The sequence below is a fragment of the Anas platyrhynchos genome, chromosome 2, assembly GCF_047663525.1.
Source record: "Anas platyrhynchos isolate ZD024472 breed Pekin duck chromosome 2, IASCAAS_PekinDuck_T2T, whole genome shotgun sequence".
In the NCBI taxonomy this organism is placed as follows: Eukaryota; Metazoa; Chordata; class Aves; order Anseriformes; family Anatidae; genus Anas; species Anas platyrhynchos.
This window is the reverse complement of record NC_092588.1, coordinates 34,513,179-34,529,930: the sequence shown is the minus strand read 5'-3', so window position 1 is coordinate 34,529,930 and position 16,752 is coordinate 34,513,179. Positions and strand designations below refer to the sequence as shown.

General features: G+C 39.5%; 1 protein-coding gene and 1 long non-coding RNA gene across 4 annotated transcripts in view; one reads left to right on the top strand and one right to left on the bottom strand.

Annotated features, from left to right (window-relative positions):
• Positions 1–16,752, bottom strand: part of NCOA2 (nuclear receptor coactivator 2) — a 197,874-nt gene that overhangs the window by 118,764 nt on the left and 62,358 nt on the right. For all 3 annotated transcript variants that reach the window (XM_038173626.2, XM_027452331.3, XM_027452332.3), the window contains exon 3: positions 6,495–6,699. The gene's annotated coding sequence lies outside the window, so the exon portion shown is untranslated. The remainder of the gene's footprint in view (positions 1–6,494; positions 6,700–16,752) is intronic.
• LOC119715716 (uncharacterized) lies at positions 3,586–15,173 on the top strand. Its single transcript, XR_011807474.1, has 3 exons — positions 3,586–5,652; positions 5,751–5,889; positions 13,393–15,173. It is a non-coding gene; the product is annotated as an uncharacterized lncRNA (long non-coding RNA).

The following is a 16,752-nucleotide window of genomic DNA, read 5'->3' as shown; positions in this document are numbered from 1 at the left end:
TACTTGTTGAGCTCTGCCTGAGGGTTTCTTACAGGGCCATGTGTGCCACCTCTCACATGAAGAAAAGCCTCTCCAAGACTGTCAGAACAAAAAATGTCCACTGGTGATCTTTGTATGTGGTGGGAACCTCACCTTCAGCAACCAAACAGAGCTTCCTCAAAGAAGCTCTCCTGGAGAGAGCTGCCTGTCCCTGGACAGGCTCCTTGCCAGTTTTCCCAGTGAGCAGAGTAAGCAGGGAAAATTCAGGAGGTATTTGCTGCTGAAGTGCCTGATATCAGCAGAGGCAGAGAAGTGATGACAGGCCCTTTCTGGATGAGAAGTTAGAGCTCTCCTCAAAGGCCCCAAACAGCCTAAAACATATTTGAAATGACCTGTGTGTGTACAGGAGCAGAAGAGGGACTCTTTCTTACCCTCTGTACTTGCTGTGCTTTTCTGCCATACCCAGTGCATGAGCAGAGTCAAAGGCAGGATGGGTGAATTAACTCAGAAAAAAAAAAGCTGTCCAAAAAAGCTGAGCAATCAGTCCTCAAAAAATTAATGATAAAAGACTTTGAATAAAGCCAATTTGTAATGGAATGTAAGAAGGCAAGTCCCTGAAGAGAGAAACTGTCTACCAGCTCTGCAGCAGGTTTTGCTGCCCCATGCAGTTTAGCGTGGCGAGGAGCCAACTTGGCAGGGTGCTCCCTTCCACACGGAGCCTGGACGCACGCCAGGCACACTCGCAGGTCTCGGCGCCGCTGCCAAGCTCGAGGGGCGATCGAAGCTCCCGCTTTGTGAATCTGCAGGCCTGGTTATGGCCAAGAATATTTGGGTTTTAAAAATGTTCTTAAGTAAGTCGAGTTCCCTCTGTTTATACAGGGACTGAACATGTGAAATAGAATACTTAACCCAGCTAGAGAAAATGAGCCACAGATTGTTAATTATATGGCTATTTGCACTTTGACTGGAAGAGGAAGTAAGCTGGTTATAACTACTTTGGGCTTTACTCCGGCAACTGCATTGAAACCACATTTATGACAGCTGAAACTATGCAATTTATATAATGTGGGCACTTCCTGTTTTTGAAACGAGTACTCCACTACTATTACTTAGCTCATGGTAACGTTTCTGGAACCGGAATGTAGCAAATGTGTGCACTTTTGAAGACCGGTCTTAAGATCTTAGTTTCCTATTTTTAAATGCGTAGATTAAAATGCATATATTGGACTGCTGCTGTCATGCATCTCTATTTCTAGGACCTAAGCATATTCCTTGGGCGTCAGGAAGCACATATGCTTTCCACGTGTGAGCCCAAAACGCCCAGCTGTCACCCAGGGCATGCTCAGTACCCGGTGACGTGGTCACAGTCCCTCTCGGGCACTTTGCCTTCCACCAAGCAGGCAGCCTGCGCTCTGATTTACACCTACTGGCAGACCTACCTTTTTCCACTCAACATGGAATATCTCAAGTAATTTGGAATAGCAGCTTTGTTATTCTGAACAGTACAGTATTAATTCTTAATTGTGGCAAGGATATGTTCAGTTTTATAAACACTAAGCATGCGGAATAACACAGTCCTTACAGCATAAATAATAATAAAAAAAATCATTATTTCAGCAGAAGGTAATTTTGAAAGCACCATTTAATAACCTTAATAAGCAACAGGATGTTTCCTATGTCTTTTCTTTCACTCAGATTATTTAAATGGATCTCACAAACCAAACTTCTGCAATGAACGCAGTTAGATAAATCAGCATTCTGCTTTTCCACTGACAAGTATTTTCCTAACAGATTATAGCGGGAAGGCATCTGTAGACAGATCAATTAAAAATCAAATGCATATTGATAAATTCCTGATGATAAACTGCGATGACAATCTTTACTTACAAAAAAAAAGAGGGGAGGGAGGTTACAGAGGGGGATTTAGTTTACAATATATTGCTTCAGGTTTATTTCCTGACATAAAGCTTGAGATTCAAGCATCTTCTATAAATGTATTTACAGTGTAGATCACCAAAAGCCTTGATACAGAGAAAGCCAGCATTTCTATTACCTTTAAATGCTTTGCCGTCCAAGATCACAGCCTGTTACATCTGACCATTGGATCCAATCCTGTAACTAAAGTTTTGCTGTGCTAACAGAGAGTGAACTATTGCAGACCTCTACATCTCAGACTGGAAGAAGATTAAATAAAGGTTCAATTGAGAAGTTCTTATGCAAAAAAAAACTTCAACCAAAAGAAACACTGAATCTAAAACTTCAAATTCTATTACACCTGATGTAATAAATTCTCTTTACTTAGCTTTCAAAGTAAACATGGTGAAAGGTTTAACTTGTGCACTTCTTTGAAAACACTTCTCTCAGTCATCTCCTTCCTGCCTCGGTTGTAGGCATGGCTTCGAAAGGGCCCACAAGCCCATTTGCCACCAAGAGGCTGGTCCCACTGCCCCCTCTCCCAAGCCATCTTCAGCACAGACACTGGCCCAGCCCTATGGTTAGCAAGTTCAAGGAGCTGACAAGCCAGCCAACTAACCCAACCAAACATGTGGTTAGCTGACCGCTATTTCAGGTCCCTGAGCCAACTCACTCATGAGCTGCAGCGGCAGCAGCACTGGCACGAAGAAGGTGGGGCAATACGTCAGCTGGAAGGCTGCAAACCACTCTTTGGGAAGCCATTAGACCAAGGTTAGCTTCAATGACACCACAGCAGTGACATCCTCACAGGAACTGACCCTGTGTTGAGCCTCTACCTTCCAAACAAGGGAGGGCAAAGACAAATCCAGTTCTCAGGGTGCAGTCTAAGGTCTCCAATTACCTTAAGAGCATCACTGAACTAAAGACTCAAACTCAATGCCTCAAATCTTCTTCTTCTTTTTTTTTTTTCAACTTTCTTTTTTTTTTCTTGGACTGGAACTTACTGTTTCTACATGGAAGCACTTATGTCCAAAGCTTCACAATCTTATCCCCCCAAATACTGTGTGTATTTCTAACATGGAAAAAAAAAAAAAAAAAGAAGAAAAAAAAATTCATGAAAGCAGCCCAGATTAGCTAAACGATACATCATAGTGGAACAATTCTACTGTTAAAGATTATGCAGATGTTATGATGGAGGCAAAGAAAGACTTTCTTTAGCTACAGCACAGCTGCTGCAAACAACTTCAAAAAGACTTGGCACAGGACTTCAGCCACAAAACTTCCCCCTCGCTTCATTTCATGCATGTCATCTGAAACTACAGCAAGCTGCACCAAGGACAAAGCTAACACGAGGGGAGTTTAGAACATCTTATCAGTAGGGCAGTTCCTTGCACTGCCAATACTCAAATGCACCTTCACAAAACTCAGCTATACTGCTCCATTCCTTCTCAATTTAGCAATCTGTTATGAAAAAGAAAAGAAAAGAAAACAAAACAAAACACAACATTAATGGTACGGCAGACTGCTGTATCTCTTATTTATACTTGCATTACCTTCTACTTCAGGGATGACAACCATATATATTAAATCTTCAAAAAAATAGCCAAAATATATATTTTTTAATTATCTATTGAAGTAAAATTAGAAAGTGCTATCAGTTTCAGTTCACATTCTTCATTACCTATACACTGAGCTACTCCGAACCAACAAGTATCCAGACCATGCAGCTGACTATAACAGCTTACAATCACATTGAATGTTTGTTTAATGCCAGTCTTGCATTTTCTACAACACGTATGCACCACAAAGAAATTGTATATTCATTGCCTAAATTCCAACTTCAGCTTTTATTTTTAAATCCTGAACAAAAAATGGGCCAAAACATTGCTACCCAAAAAGAACCAGCATTGATTTTTTATATTTAACAGTAAAGCACAAACAATTTAATTTTGTATTAACATTATACTTAGTTGTGATTTCCTTTAATTGATTATATTGGTAGGAAACATACCTAAGAAAACTACTTTAAGATGTGTGCATGTGCATGACATTAAATTAATGCATTTCTGATGCATATGAACAGAATCTTAGAAACTATATTAAAACGTTGCCTTTTTCTTATTTTATTAATTCATAGCATGTCAGCTCTTTGACATTTAAGACCCTCTCAGCTTCTATCACATGAGGTCATAAACTGATTTGTCATTTCTTCCTACAACTGTGAAGTCACATTCAAAAAATTAATATAAATGACAAAATAGTAGGAGCAACTAGAATACTGTTAACATACAAACTTTCTAAGTAAAACAGAGCAGAAGAATCTACAGAAACAAGGAAACAGACAGAAATTTACTGTTTTTTTTTAATAGCTCGATTACTTTGTTTCTAAGAACTTGATAAAAAGTTAGAAACCCATGGTCTTATAAAGAGTATTAATAATGTTGATTAAAAACAACAGTGAAGAAAACTCATTAAAACAAAGGTAAAACTTGAAATACTAGAAATACTAACTGTGGAATTACTATATTCATGAAAACATAACACTTCAAAATGACCTACTTTAATAATAATAAAAAAAATGAAAGAATATGGCCACTAAACCCCAACCTCTACCAGCTTTATAAGGCACCATCTACTTCTCAGAATTAGGAACAGACTCATGAAACTGAACCAATTTGTTCAACAGATGTTTCAGTTAACCCAAAGGAATTTTTACTTTTCTATTGTAGAAATAAAGAGCCATGAATAAAATTCCACTGTTATTAGCAGCTTTCAAAATATATTAGCTCAAAATCAGCTTCCATCCCCATTATTTCCTCCACCTAAACAGAGAACATTTTCCATGCCAGCCGAGACGTGTCGCTGAAATAAAGTAGGCGCATTGATAACGCAGCTTCCCCTCCCACCCCATTTCATGGCACACACAGGAACGGTACAGTTTTTATTTTGCTTGGCATTCCTCTCTCCGCGTTAGCCGATAATCCTCCCCACATAGCCGTGCCAACGTGGTGCCCCGCGGCTCCCCTGCTGGTCCAGCCCCCTGCCTTCCTCCAGCAGCCGCCGTGCGCTGGGCGAGCATTTTGTAATAGGCGCTGTTGCATCAGTCTAATTGCAACATCATTCCCAATGCTCTAGGTAAGGCAAATAATTTCATTTTCAGCTTCTGCTTGTAAAACGCGGATCGCTTCAACCTCTCCCCCTCCTTTTTTTGTTGTTTATGTTTTAAACGCTGGGATTTACAGAAACGCTTGCACTGCAGGGCAGCAGTGAGACAAAAATATCTCAGGTTTTCTTAGAAAGCAGCACTTGGAAATCCTGCTCTGTGCCTGAAGCATTGCTGCAGCCTTCCACAGAGCCAGATGCAGTGGAACCCCCATGAGCAGGCTAGAAGGGGAATGCACATTCTAACTCTGTGTATTTAATGTAATATTTAGCTACTATTAAAGCTTCATGGCTTTTACTGTCTCCCTCTTCTGTAATAGAGAGTAACAGCTTATCTGGCAAGCATGCTCACTATGTTTCTAGGCACCAAAGACACGCTCTTGGTTAATTCATAAAATCTGATCTAATGTTAGATATTTTGCATTCAGGTTAGCTAAGTTAAAACAATATTTAGCCTAACCATGCCTTGGCCAAAAATTCACTGCTATCTAGTGATTACAACATTATTGTAGCTGGCTATGGACATCGCACTGGGAAAACACGAATCCTGAGGCTGAAGAAATGCAGCTGAAATTCTGACCTCAAGCCATTCTGATAGTGGGTATTACAAACACTGTGTACTTTGTATCTGATACAATAACCAGGCACAAGAGGCATGTGCCTGGGATGAACGATGAATTTACTTGTCATTTCAGCTTTGTGCACACACATTATTGGAGCTGACAGCATCAAAAAATGCCCTGCTTCTTATACCCCAAATCATACTACATGATATGAACATCCAGACTAAAATCCGTCTGTAAAGGCAAGCACTAACAGGAGGAAATGTCACAAGTAAGTTTCAGAGAAACCTGAGCTTTGCCTTTGTTTGCTTATGTGGCATGGCACACACCGCGGTCGTGTCACCCAATTCCCACAGCATCTCTGCTTTTTGCTCAGTGTACAGAAGTACCGCGAATCAAAACAGCGATCTGTTTTCCTCTTGGTGTTTGCTGTACGGTCTGATTCCGTACTTACTGCACGCTATTCAAACTTTTTTTCGGAAGACAGAACAAGTAATTTCTTTGTGAATTCAGTGGTGCAGCCAGGCACTCGACAAACATAATGGTTACTCTCACTGTTACTCCGTCACTCCTAACTTAGAATAATGCTGTTAGTCCTAACTTCCTAACCAGAGCAGAGACAACTTTAAGGTCAAAATGATTCACCAACTCCGAAGACAACTTTGTCTCCAGCTTGGCACAACTCAGACCTCATTTTTTCGCAGTACTTAGCATTACAGTGTGCTTTATATAGCACTTTCGAACCTCAGCCCCCGCTGCCTCACTCGCAGCTATCAGTGCTCAGCACTTTTCCAGATCAGATCCAAAGATCTCAAGTCACCCGCAAGAAAGCCAGACACACAAAGACAGGAGAAAAGGCCGGATTAAGCAACTTACCTAGCATCACAGCCAGGAAGAGAGTCCCGTTCCCCAGGGCAGCGTGCAGCTGCGCAGAGCATCAGCACAGCCCCTGCTCGCCGCACGAGTCCCAGCTTCTGTTGTCACTGAGGCAGGGCTACTATGGAGAACTGCCTTTGCCACTGCATGCAGCAGGTTCATTCCCAGAGCAGGTCCATCCTGTGCACGCAACAAAGCAGGGATCCTGTGGAAAAAAACAGGATGTCACCACATGGGCAAATAACATTCAGTTGTAATGCTCACAAGGGGCCAAACTAAGGAGCTTTGCAAAGACACGCTCACGGCATATTTTGACTTGGATACTACTTTCACCACTTCTGGCAAAACCAAACTAAGACAGCAGAAATTGTCAGTGTGAGGGTGGCACACAGATACAAGGCACAGGGTATCAAGGTGGCACAAGGTAGCAGAGGAGTTGCAATCTTTATGTGTACCGTGCAGCTCTTGTGGTAAAGGAGTAAATGAGCAATGGTTAGCATAGGCAAAGCAATCTTCCCTCAGGGGACTAGCAATGGTGGTCGGCATATTCCCAAGGAGCTTCTACAGAAACCAAAAGTATTTACAGATATTCCAAAATTTTTTACAGAAAAGGCATTTCCAGAGCTCCCCTGCCTCTTTTCCTCAAGCCCATTTCCTTTGGCCCGAGTTGATTCAAGTCCCAGCCTGTCTTCAGTCCTACCTTCAGGGTCTGGGTCTCATAAAAACCCCCACTCCCTACTACTTTTCACCTCTCCTTGCTCTGTCATTCCCAGAGGTGGCTGGCAGTGCCATGCTCTGCCCTTGCCTACCCATGCTTTGTCCCTCCTCCACTCCCTGACAGACAGTCATACTGACTCGTACCCTTGCCCACAGCTCTCTTTTCCACCCCATCACCCACTTTTTCATCAGGTCTCCCACTGCCTCCTGGATTCAGTTTCTCAGTCCCTCTGCTCATCAATTCTTGTGACCCTGTGTCTTATTATGTCCCACTCCCCTTTGACAGTCTGCTTCTTTCTTTCAGCTCAGATTTATCCATTTTAGCCAAAGTTCCAAACCTTCTGCCCATAAAAAAACTACGGGGGACCACAGTGGCAGAGGAGAGCCTCCCCGGGGGAAGACAGAGCAAGGATAAGGAAAAGACAGGGCCCTCACACCCTGGGCCTGACTCCCTGTTCACTGATGGGGTTATTTTGGGGCTGGGACCACAGTGTAGCTCTGCTCCTGGCTCTTGGGCACTGTGGTACCAGGTAGCCGGTTTGTCCTCCAGCCCAGCCTCTGTTCAGCTTCCAACCTCCCTGCCCAGCCTGCACAGCTTGCTCTCCCTTACCCCAGTTTTATCAATCTTCCACCCCCCAGCTGAGCTTTCATGTCTCCAAATCAAGCAGTTTATCTTCTGAAGTTGCTTGAGGAGAAATAATTGAGAATAAGAGAAGCAGGATTTTCTGCTCTCAGTTACAATGGCCAGTGGCATTCATTACCACCTGCTGAGAAGCTTGCCCAGGTGTATTTTAGCCAGTTCTTAGTGATGGGACATGTGCAATCCGTGCAGCATTAGAAGATGTGCAAATTTGCTCAGCAAGAAGGAAAACGCTGTCAATTGCAGCCATACAGCTCTAATGCGCTCAAGACGGCACGAGAGAACTGTGATTTCTTTAAAAGCTTACAGTTTGGTTAGATCTGAGATTCTCACAGTGCTGACAAAGGCAAAGCTGTGACTCATAAGCCACTCTTCTTCCCCCAAAGCCTATCACCAGCATTTTCTGCACTACCATGCAATTTCTAGTTTCTGCTTCAAAGGGAGGGATGTGAGCATTTGCAAAACAAAAAGGTTATTTTTAAGGAAAAATACATAAGAAATAGCTACTTTTCCATGCATTCTTATAAATAGCTAAATAATTTTGGTGGGGGGGAAAAAAAAAGAAAAAAAAATAAGTTAGAGGCAGCTACTCAGCTTCAAACATTTCAACCCCAAAAGCTAATGTTTTGCGAAGTTCTAATAAATAAATAACTGAACCCAGCATCCTATAAAGGAAAACATCAGGCAGCTTTCCTTATTGCAATTCACGGCACTTCCCTTTCAGACCTTAGTAGCACAGGTCATTCAGCTCACTAAACCAAGAACTACATGAATATGAAAATCTGAGATCAGTGGTCAAGTTACAAATGAGCTGCTGAGCTCGGGCAGTGCCTAGGAGAACACCACGGAAGCCTTGCTCGTCTTCACCACCAGTCCTGTTGCATGCCTACAAGCAATGTGCAAGCACGGTACAGGCAGGCGGCCACACACAATCAAGCCAGTGTTTCTTAGCTGTGAGCATTTCTATCCCGGAGTTACCAATGCTCAGCTGAAAAGCTATAACTGCACAACAAACACTTCTAGGCCACAAAGACCTGAAGTAAAATGGCATAGCTCAAATCACGACGAGGGGAACACAGATCTAATAAAGATAATTTAAGCCAACCCATTTTGCTTCCCATTTGCACTGAATCAGAGCAGCCAGGTATCAGCTGCAAAGTCTCAGATGTGGAAGGGCAGTGCTATTGCTTGTGATCAACTGCCCCTGCCTGGAGGGGAAATAATCTTGTATGAAACTTGAGTTAACTTTTTCTTTCCTTTTCTCTATTTAGCAGTTATTTATGTTAACATAAGAGAAAAACAATACAGAACTCGATGTCATTACATGTATGGTTAAGAAAAATACAGAAAGGGAAAAACCTCAAAATGGACAACACATTTCTTTTACAGTGAAATCCAATTTACGGACTTTTTTTTTTTTTTACTGAGCTCTTATGAGCAAACAAGACAACATTTTCATGATGGTTCTTGTAAATACGTCTGTATAAACATGATCCAGAAGAGCAGAACAAGAAAACAGAGAAACAAAGTGTCACATGTTCACAGCTGCATGCAAATTATACCACAGACTAAATGCACCACAACAGTTATTTTTCAATAAGAAATAATTATTTCCAAGGAATGAATGACTATTCCTGTGAGATTGTATTTAGACTAGAGACATCTGATGTACCTAATTTTCAAAAAGCACTTTCTAACTCTGGAAAAAAAAAAAAAAGGAAAGGAAAAAAAAAAGTGACCTACATGCATTAAATATCAGTGTGTAAAATCATAATGAAGCATTAAACACTTGTTTTCATTTGGATAAATGATTAATAAATACTTTTATTATATCTTAAGTTTAATTTAAGTAATGTAACTGGCTATTGAGCATCCATAATAGCTAGGTTTTTCTTTAAAGGACAAAATAATTATCTGATCACTAGTTATAGTTAAAATGAAAAATATAATTAGGTTGAATTAAATTGCAGTGCTTCAAAGTACAATCATGGAAACTACATAAACTCCTTCCTAGAAAAGAAATCAGAATTTTGTGCACTGTTTCATTTGGCAGAAGAACATATTGCTTGTCAGTAAAGGATTTTTTTCACTGAAGAGAAAGGAAAAGAAAGCACTTCCATTCATACAACCCTGCTCAACTGATTAGAAGTATCAGGCACTGGTAGTTGTCTCTCTGCTGTAAGCAATCAAAGCTGACTTAGATCCTGCAGACCACTATAGAGTGTTCCTAAACACTCCTCTGAAATCCAGCAGACCTCCAAAAAAATGGTATCTGTTTGTTTAACATAAACCAACCTAATTATTTTGTCATTGAAATCAATATTTATGGGCTAAAACACTAAATCAAGTAGGAAAGCTTTAATGTAAAACAAATCATAAAACACTGATAAAGGAAATGCTTGAAAAGGCTCTAGAACTGCAGGTATTTATATAAGATTTGTGAATATATAAACACTTGGCTATATACGTCAAGAAAAAGGTGAGGCTCAGTGCAGTGAACTAATCATCAAGAAGACTGATCTTTCTTAGCCAGCTGGCTAAAGTATAGTAGTGAACATCTAGCCCTGGAGCCAAGATTCATCCAAGACCATTCATTCATTTTAAGGTAAAACTTTTTTTTTTTAAAAAAAACTTTTTTTTTTCTTCCTTTTCTGTCAGAATTTTAAAGTACAAGTTATTTCCTGAAAACCTTCATAAGTTCTCTCTTACCAATTACCACAAAAGCCACATTGCAATGCAAATAGTGTATTTGTTATGATCAACTTACTGGCATCATTTGATGAGGGATTATTCTCCATGTGGCAGAATGAATTATATTAAGTTTGTTCAGGAAAACTGTTCTTCAAATCTTAAGAAACACAGTATCCTACAGTGTTAGAACTTTCATTCAACAAAAATCCCCAAATCACGTTTTCCCTTTTAATTTCAGGAGGTATCTAAAACAAATTTACAAACAAAAATTGTCATATCCCAAATAAATACTGCTGCATTAGCCTCAGCACAAAAACTGCTTCATGCATTGATCAACAAGTGTGCTATAGTTTAAATTTTATTTCAATCTGTTCAAGTAACATGACACTATATGTTCAGTATAAAACATTATGGTTCTTATGCAAATAAGCAGGCTCCCAAATTAAGGTTGCTACTCCACAATACGTTGCATGGAACTGCTCACAGCTTGTCCTCACACTGAAAAGTAGATTAAAATGGAACAGCAACATTATACCTGTATACCATTGATTTTATTGACTTAGCTCATATTAGTTTAATAATAATATTAATAATATCTGAAGAAACATAAGTCCCCAATACTAATAACAGCAGCTAAAATTTCCTACTGATGTGGCACACTGTCCATAATTTCGTGGCTCAGCGTCATATGAGAGGAAGCAAGTGTCTTGCAAGCCTCATCTGACACAGGAAGCACCCACACCACCAATCCTCTGCTGCTACCTGCATCTCATGCACCATCACAGTGATTTTGAGGCAATTTAGCTTCAGTTAAATATTTCTAATGTCACTCGCTTCTTCCATTCCTTACCAAGCATCTAGGGAAACACAGGGTGCAAAATGAGACAAAGTATCATTGCTTTATGGACATCAACTTAAATCCCCCATTGATTTTCTTAGGATTTACAGCAATTGCAGGCACTGCTCTTGCTGGCTAAGGGTGTTAGTTGGTCATCATTTCATAAACGCTTCTTTTAGACCAATATTTAATTAAGCTCACCTCACTTTATGTACTCTACAAGACGATTTGTTTTTCTTACGCCATGAATTACAGTGCCAAAAATGTCTACAGAGCAAATAGTAAAGGGTATATAGTAGTATGTTATCCATATGGTATCAACTACAATAAATCTACTTATAGCCTGTTAAGTTTCCAAAAGAATGCATTTGAGTTTCAGATCTGTGACAAATTTAAGTTATATACTTAGTGTGATTCAACATTTTTTAAATTAAATCAGAGTCATATTAACAAGACTGAGTAACAGCACAGATACAAGTATATCTTGCATAGAAAACTCAACAGAAAGTGCTTAGAACAGATGCAGACACACCTGTAATATTTACTGGCTCTTACAATATCTCTCAGAGTGAAGATGACTCCTGGCATATATTTTGCAGTTCTGTATCAAAGCAAACCTTTTAAAGTTCTCCTCCTCTTATTGCAGTGTCTTGCAACAAGAATGCTCTGTGTGACTTTTTTTTTTTTTTTGTCATGCCTTTTACTGCTATAGGGACTTGTTATAATTTTTAAACTATGCTTTTGTTTTCACCTAGGTAACTTTCAGAAATTGAGAGACACAAGAAAATCCTCCAAACAACAGAGAATTAAAAAATAAAAAAGGAGAACCATGAAGTTTTATTGCTCCTAACCACACAAAAATGCATGTCATGTATAGGTTTCTTAATGAAACTGCTCATAAAACTCTATTACAATATTTGTGCCTAATTTGTGAGACTTTGCAATTGAAATGTCAGTTTTTACACCATCTTACTATAGTGTGCTTAGCTCCAGAAATTTTAAGTTTTGAGCCTGAAAGATATGAGTAGAAGCAGAAAGTATCCTCTAACAACATAAGCAATTGTGGTAGTCTGCCAGAACTGTATCATACACCATAAATATAAATGCCTACATTTCACTGGGTTATACCAATAGCCAGTGAGAAAACTGAGAAGTAACAGTTTAGTATTAACAACCCCAAAATTTAGGGAATGACCTAGTGATGGAACTTGTTTGGCATGGGTCATTGTGGAAGGAACAAAGAAAATCCCCCATTCAGCCAGTGGCCAGAGAAAGCCCCATCCTGAACCTGTAGCATCTCAGGTACCTCTGTCATCTCTAGTCAGTAGAGGCTCCATGGACACCATGTACTTTAATACAACTCAAACTGGGCAGTGCAGCAGTTATGGAAGTTTTTTGTAAGTCCTTCAGCAAAAAGGAAAAAACAACAACACTAAGCATTTTGGTTCAAATTGAGCTGCCTGGTTTCTATTATTTTTTTGATTTGTTTCCAAGTCTTTATTTTTTTCTTCTTTAAACCAACTCACCCGCAACTTACTATGGAACCTAGATTTATTAAACAAAGACAAAAAGAAAACAAACAAAAAACCAACCAACCAACTACAAAAAATGTTACTTTACCACATAACATTCCCAAATGTGAAATTATTTTAATACCTACCTCCAGTGGCAGCTACAGCACAGGAACAAACAATTATTACATATTAATCCCATGAATTTCTGAGAAAAAATGAATGTATAACATTAAAATAAAAATGTAAAATGAGATAATTCTCATTTTTCCCTGTTTACTAAAAAACAGGGAGCAGATGTTATGCATATGCATGTAGAGATATACACGCATGTGTACATAAAACATATGTATTTATATACATGTATTTTCTAATGCAGGTTAAAAAAATAATCTTCCATAAAACAAAACCAAAAACCACTGCTATTCAATTCTCCTAAAAAACAAAACAGCTTCAATTTTATGACTGCATGTTAAGACTAATTTTCTTTTTTGGTTCCAGGATCTTTCTGCAGACACCCAAAAGAAATGGGGAAACTGCTTTTGCTCCTGTGGAAGACAAATGGAATAGGCTGCATCTATCACAAGAGAAAAAATACTTCATTTCTAGTGTTCCCCAAGTGCAAGTGGAAGCAAATGGAAAAGCTGCCATAGCCACAGCTCAGTGCAGGCCATAGCTTTCACCAAGTTATTCATGTTGTCAGGCAAGGCAGAGTACAAAGAAATTTGGACTACTTATAAGTTAAAGCAGCTACAGAGAGCTTCACTCTTGTCTATGACACTCGGTCACACTCGTTGCACCTCTTTGGAAAGCCCCTGCCATGTTTCCGTCCTGGTCCATTTCACAGACTATTTACCCACCTCATCAACTCCCTTGGCTCACATGAGCACAACTCCTCCCTTCATCCACTTTTTTTGGAAGCTAAGGGCCTTTTATATGTTTGTTACCTGACTGGTTTCTAACCAGGCAGGCCAGTTTTTACTGTTGTCTTAATGACTGTGGATGAGACAACTGAATTTTCCAGTTTTATGAGTAGACACTCCACAGCAGGATGTGTCGAAATGCCTGTGTACAGGTCTGGCCATGGCTGTGCGTGCTCCTGGCTTTTGCACCACATCTGGGCTGTCCCTTTGGCATGACTTGTAGCCCTACTCATGCCAGGGCATCTCGACACACACACCAAGCATCTTTGGATGCATATTATATATATTTTTTTAAAATAACTGATCAGCTGGCAAGCCTAACCTTCTATTTTTCTCCTCTTGCATGTCAGCAGTACCATCAGTCTGCCATTTCACCCCAAAAAAAGAGGTTTTGTACATCACTATTTGATAACACTAGGGATTCCTGTGTCACATTCCCTCCACCTCGCCTTTCACCTCACTTCCCATGCACCTCAAATCCTCATTCCCAGCCTATTCAGGTCTTTCAGAGTGCCAGCCATGCTAGGAGGATGGGCAGAAAGTGAGCTGGGGATATTCTGCTGGAAGGTGTTAACGGCTACCATCAAATGGCTCTTTGATCTGCAGACAATTATGGAGCTGGGCCTGCTCACCAGATGCAGGGGCTCCTTCTTTCCCCCATTTCTTCCTTCTGCAGTACAGACGCACAGAAATGCCATCAACTTTAGTGCAAGGCCCTATAAAGCAATTATGGTTTTATTTATTCAAAAAGAAAAGGTCTATTTTGCTTTCACAGAGGGAGATGTCAGAAAGAGTTTGCAAACCAACAGCTTAATTTGGAAAGGGACTCCTTTGTCACAATCCCTGTATGCTTAAGAGCTGTCTGAGTCTCACATGCAATTCAATTGCTGAGGTTTAACAAAACTTATTTTAAGAAGTTCTTACCACTAACTTGCTTTTTTTTTTTTTTTAAGAAAAAAAAAAAGTGCTTTCAAATACAAGATAAAAAGCATATGGCATTGTTTTAGTGCTTTCTACTAATTAGTAGTGATTTCTTTAGATGGGGCAAGAAAATGACAACTTTTTTCCTCAACTGGCAGTGAACAGCCAATTCAGTAAGCTGCATTTTTGTTTTCTGTGAGAGGGCAGTGGAAAAATCTCTTTCATTTATTAGGTCTACAGAGACCAAAACTGGCCGGGTGTCAAACCTGCTTTGTAAAAGCCCAAATTCATTCAGCCATGCACAGATATTCCATAGTTTTTACAACCTGTTATCAGTATCAACTTAACAGAATATGAACCTTTGGTGTCTTCCAACAAGTGTTACTGCAAATCTATAAAAGAGAGCAAAAAAATGAACTGACAATTCAACACACAAAAAAAAAAAAAAAAAAAAAACAGAAAAAATAATAATAAAAAAAACACACCACCACCCATAATCCTAATGGAAGTGCCAAATTACATTAAAATCCTACGATCTCATTCATGTTTTGCTGGGTGAGTTTTGCATAAAGACATAAAATGAGATCTCATACAATAGCAGATGAGCATCCTGGATAACTATTTAGACTTTAATAACACTGACTGCTCCAAGCCACACCGTATGCAGCTATGATACTTAACGTGCCGGTTTCACCACCTCACTCGTGATTGCAGGGCATGCAGAAATTGTCACGGGGACAGACAGGGCAAGGCCTTAAGCTGAATGAGCACTGATGGCAACCTCAGATAGAAAGATGACTACTTATTTATTTATTTATTTTTAGAAGGATGGGGCTTTCAGAAAGAAAAAAAAATAAATGGCAAGAGTGACTTGCTTTTAACTAGAATGAGGATAGATTCCTAGATGGCTTTGATGAGCTGATGTGCTGCCCTGTTAAAATTGTACTTATCACATTGAATCAAGTACACAACATATTAAATCCAGGGGAAAATATTAAACTTCAATTTCCAGTAAATGCACCCAATATCACAGTATATTAATGTACATTTTCTATAGCTGAAGTTATGAATAACAGCACCCACAATACTTTTTAATCTCAGACTTTAAAACTGAATGGAATATTTGTTTAAAATATATATTATTTCTATTATAAGATTTCTCTGTATCTGTCCATACTGATAAAAAAGTGCTTGAATTGTCCCATTTTTTGTTTAGCAATGAATTCTGTTCATTCCTTAAGATAAAAGAACTGCAAACTAAATCAGAAATATTTCCCACATTATTAAATATTGTAAACAACTATTATACCATTAGACCAAACAATTGTTATTAAGCATTCAGCATGCTTTGCATAAGCTAAAAGCCCAGCTCCTCATTCAGTACCAACGGGCTGCAATGTTGCAAACCTGCATCTGACACAAAAGTGAGCCCAAGCATTCTTACCACCACCCTTTTGTGCGAATTATATGGATTTATCAGTACAGATACACACACAAACACACATGCTTTCTTTAAAGTTTAATAAAATCCGCAGGGTCTTTAGGGCTCCTGAAAGTACGTGTGACTTTTACCACCAGCACATAAACAGGCCTCTTCAAGGCTCCTCTCCTTGCCATGCCGTTTGCAGATCACAGGAACACGAAGACTCTGAACTGAGTTTTATTTGCACAAGAGCACAGGAAACGTTACACAACACCAGTGCTCATATGGAGGAGGAGAGAATCTGCACTCCTCACACACAGATTCGCCAGAATTCAACCTTCAGCCACAATTTGCTCAGAGCTTTGAGGTAAGGAGCAATTTATTTATTTATTTATTTTAAGTAAACAAAAACAGCATTCCTGAATACAACACAGAAACAATTTACTGTCATTTGGGAAGTGGAATACACATCTGTGGCTCAGGTACTTTTTAGAAATCTGCTGCAAAACATTAAAACTCCCCTAATCTTTGTCCCTTGCTTGAAGCAAAACAGCTTTGTGTTGCCTCTAAAAATAGGAAGGGAGCAGGGGGATG